This window comes from Etheostoma cragini, chromosome 6 (assembly GCF_013103735.1).
Source record: "Etheostoma cragini isolate CJK2018 chromosome 6, CSU_Ecrag_1.0, whole genome shotgun sequence".
Lineage (NCBI taxonomy): Eukaryota > Metazoa > Chordata > Actinopteri > Perciformes > Percidae > Etheostoma > Etheostoma cragini.
In genome coordinates, this window is record NC_048412.1 from 5,293,070 (window position 1) to 5,297,390 (window position 4,321).

At 37.0% G+C, this 4,321-nt stretch overlaps 1 protein-coding gene and 1 long non-coding RNA gene across 3 annotated transcripts in view; one reads left to right on the top strand and one right to left on the bottom strand.

Annotated features, from left to right (window-relative positions):
• The window catches only part of tgfb2 (transforming growth factor, beta 2), a 102,196-nt gene that overhangs the window by 89,554 nt on the left and 8,321 nt on the right, over nt 1–4,321 (bottom strand). The gene's annotated exons all lie outside the window — the stretch shown is intronic.
• LOC117946052 lies at nt 1,421–3,096 on the top strand. 2 transcript variants are annotated; one of them, XR_004656954.1, is made up of 4 exons: nt 1,429–1,472; nt 1,560–1,648; nt 2,154–2,248; nt 3,014–3,096. It is a non-coding gene; the product is annotated as an uncharacterized LOC117946052 (long non-coding RNA). The 2 variants fall into 2 exon arrangements; XR_004656953.1 differs by lacking the exon at nt 1,560–1,648 and having other exon boundaries at nt 1,421–1,472.

A 4,321-nucleotide genomic window follows, 5' to 3' on the forward strand; every position in this document is an offset into this window, starting at 1 on the left:
CAGTAGGTAGGTGCGTGCCTGAGTGACCGTTAGCCTAATTCAAAACACAACAGGAGTGGCAGACACAGGGTGCAGCTTTAGGCTAAGAGCAGATTTCATAAAAGCGAAAAAAAATCATCAGATAGTGCTTCATGAGGAAACAAATGAAAGTTGTGGGATTGTGTAAGCAAACATTGATATTGTGAGTGTTTAATATGAACGTTTAAGTTATACTCAGGACCTTCCCTTTACCGTTTCTTCGAAGGCAACTATTTTTTTGACACCCGTATTCCTCGAAGACCCGCCCCTACTCTGCCTATGATTGGCTCCAACTGTGACATCGACTAGACCTAACCAACCAAAACAACGAAGGAAACGAACACTTGCCAATCAAAGGCAGGTCTTTGCGGAACACCGGTAAGAAAAAAAACAAGCTTCTCTTCATTGCGTGGTTCAAGGTAACGCTAGTCAAGGACTGTTTCTGACTTGCTTAACACAAAAAAACCAAGCTTAAAACGTAATGGTGAGATTAAAGTATATTCTCAAAAGTAGAGGCATGCTAATGTTTAATAACTAACTAGCAGCAGCTTTGCAGAGGTTTAGCAGAACACGACCATAGCCCACAAAAGACCAGTTAAGGTTCTGAAGTTTTAGGCAGAAGACAACAGGGATAAGAATGTTGGTTTAGCTAGCATGTTAATTTTGTTTAACTTTGTTTCTGCTCTAAAAACTAAGACTTATTAAGTCACACACATACTTTAAGTATAGAAGTGGAACATGAAAAATACTGGAACCAAATCTGTTTTCAACTTAAATTCACACAATTTCCATAAACTTAATTCTCCTCGTCTTTACATGAAATGTCCTGTCTGTCTGCTTGTAGCATCTACTAAAGCGTTAAAAGCATTAGATTTTGGGTTGTAATTTCTACATGCTCCAAAGTAATTTATAATCGCTAATCCGAGACATAACACACTTGCAAGAAATTTGTCCAGAAGTAAATACATAAATAAGTTAATAAATAAAATAAACTTTCCTGAAAATGAATTACATGTCTGTCCGTCCACTTCCACCCTCTTAATCTGCCATTTTTTAAAAATAATTTTAATAATAAGATACTATAAAATGTGGACTTGGACACAAATTAGTTTGGGCAAGTTTGTAATTACTAGACAATTACTTTTTTTTTTTTGTTTAAATAAATTTCCATTGCCCTTGATTAATAGCAATACATGTGACTAATTATTGTCTTTAATATTGAGGTCAAAAGTAGTCTTTAATCATACAGTAGCTACAAAATGTTACATCAATGGCTGAACACAGTGCTCTTTGTCTTCTGTTATTTTTTCTTGTGTATAACAGATAAATGCTGAATTCCAGCGCATAACAACAATCCCACTTAAAACAACCTTCATGGTGCAGTTGGTCAACCCTGCTGGGGGGGAGGTGTTTCTGGCCAGAAACTAGCCACACATCTGGCGATCTTGCAAGAGGTATACATGTATACATTGTAGTAGAAAAAATATACACTGTGGAGCAACTCAATGAAATTTACTGTACCTATTCTTGATTATTTGTAGGTCCCTAAGTCCCGGCTAAAGAATAAAGGTAACTAGGCTGCTCTCTGTCTCGGAAATGTTCTCTCTGGAGGTGCCTTATGGCTTTCCACGTAGGCACTGGTTTTTCTTAATTCTGGTTCAACCATATAAATCACTTTGTAACCGTGTTTTGAAAAGTGCTGTATAAATAAAAAAAATCTAGACGCATTTCTAAGTACTGATGATGCCTTAATAAGGCAGTAATGGCATACAGGTTAGAGAAGCAGCTTTGTGCCATTTCAATACCCAGGTGGGGAAAGTGAACTTAATCCTCAGTAGTGCAGATCCGACTAGTTGTACTAGCAGCTTCTAGGTGTTAACCGTGAAGAAGAGAGCATTGCTCTCACTAAAACTTCCCTGAAAAAGTAGAAGCTACAATAGTGCTATCGCCCTACACAATCAGACCTGACACTTAATCAATACTAAGTCACAATTCAATAACATTCATTTGCAAAATGGGGCTGTCCATTTACATTTTGTACAATAAAGTCAATGTGTATATATATTTTGCAGTTACCACATGTTTCTAAGAATTTATGTATTTAGGAATATAATAATTGTTATCCTTTTAAACAGGCGACAACTGATGTCAATCCTAAAAGGGCAGCAGTCCTAAAGGCACTTTGGAGCTACCTTGGCGAGGATGTTGGACATCTCATCAGGAGTATAAGGTAAGTAATTGTAATCGCATTTGTTAGTCACATGTACTGTCTTGTATTATAGAAAATGTTTTAAGATCCTAATGTCACTAACCCACTAGTTAATAGAAGAAAATGGCTTCAACAATGTGATTTAAAGGGAAAATCAACAAAAACAAACCTGATGCATAACAGAATAAGTTTGTTGACACCACAACAATGGCAACTGTAGTTTTGTCAATGTCTACACTCTGTCGTGTTTTGGGGTCTAGGGCTATGATAGTGTGGAAGCCTGCTGATTATTTAAATAAACTACTGCACAATGCACTTGAAAAATTCTCTAGCCACTGAAACGTGTCCCTAGAGAGGTTCATAAGGATTATACTGGTGTTTTATGTTTTAAACTGTTGATGACAAAGACATTAACATTACCGCTTACCATTTGCCAAAGTATTAATTTTAGAAAATTCATTTTTACCTTTTATAAGTAGCCATAAGGTTGAGAATATATGTATAAAAATCAATTCAATTAAAAGACCAAAACCATCCATGTGTTAGTCCATCTTTCAATGCGTTCTGACTTCAGCTCCAAACCCATTGATTCTTACTGAATATTAAATATTATCCACAATACAATTAAAACAAAAATCTGTGAATGTGCCATTCATATGTACAATAATTGTTTTAGTGACCAGCATCAAAACTTTCAAAAAAGTAAAGCGATTTAGAATTTGATGTCATTAAAATCTTTTACATAAATATGTTTTCTCTTTTCCCCTATTTTCTTCAAACATGCAGGACATTGAAGGAGATGACATCTGGAGAGACCTGCAGAAATCCACCATGGGCAGATATGTCATCGACGAGGAGCATGGAGAAATTGGAGCTCACGATGATATAGGCATTAAGGTTGAAGGAGTAATCATTCTGGACGACACTGGATCTGTAGCCCAAGCACGTTCAATGATGCTGGGAGTCATCTATGTACTGAAAATGGCTTACCCCAAAGAGCCAAACTACTCCTATGACTTCATTCAGAAAGTGCTCTTGCAAATAGGTGGTGAAAGGCTTTCCCCCAAAGTCCTTGGACTAAAGAACAAAATCATTGCTGGACTGTAGGCTTTCTTCCGCCACTCTTAAACCTTGCTAAGCATTGTTATTTCTGGTTTGGGAGATGATAGACCACAATTAGTATAAAATGAAAGGCAGCCCAGAAGGTATCTAGAACTGAAAAACAGGGTGAATGGTGGACTGTAATATTCACACAGCCGCTGGTGTGAACATTTAAAAGTGTACAATGGATTTTGTGGAATATAGCAAAATTGCAATCTTGGAAATAAGAGCACAAAATTCATCCATCCTTCCACTACAGCCATATGGATATTAGAATTAAGCAGGAAGATGTTAAAAGAGCTCTGGTCAAAGTTCATACAATGGAGAACCATGTGGAAAGCATTGTGGGATTAGGACATTTCTGATAGTTTCCTGTATTAATGTGAGTATACAGCCTCCTTTGTTTTCATTTGCCACTATTTGTGTTATTCTCAGAGGAACTTAAGCTTCAGTGACATGTTTCATTTACATCATGATGTATTCAGTAAGTCTGCTTCCATAATGATACACCAAATCTATTTTGCCATATGATTTGCAGTTTTCTTGTAACCTCAGCATCATGTTCTCAGTGTGTAAAGTGTTCCAGCTGTGGAAGGTTCTTGTACTGGTATTGTTTGTTCTATATAGAACTGGTGTATTTTGTTAGATGTAAGTGATAGATGTAAGTTTGTTAGATTTTGCCCTCTTGCAAATGGTTGGAAAAGGGTTTCCTCCAAAGTCCTTGAACTAAAGAACAAATCAGCGCTGGACTGCAGCTTTTGCTTGTTTTGTGAAATAGTGGGTATTCTATTGCCTCAATGTAAGTGTTTGCAGTTTATTGTAATCTCACATCGGGTCCTCAGTGTTTGCTGTCTTCCAGCTATTCTGGTAGAATTTCTTTTGGTATGACTGGTACATTGTTTTAATGATAATGGTTGACTCGTTCCAGGTGAGGGTTGGCCTCCGCCAGGGCTGCGCTTTGTCACCAATCCTGTTTATAATATTTATGGACAG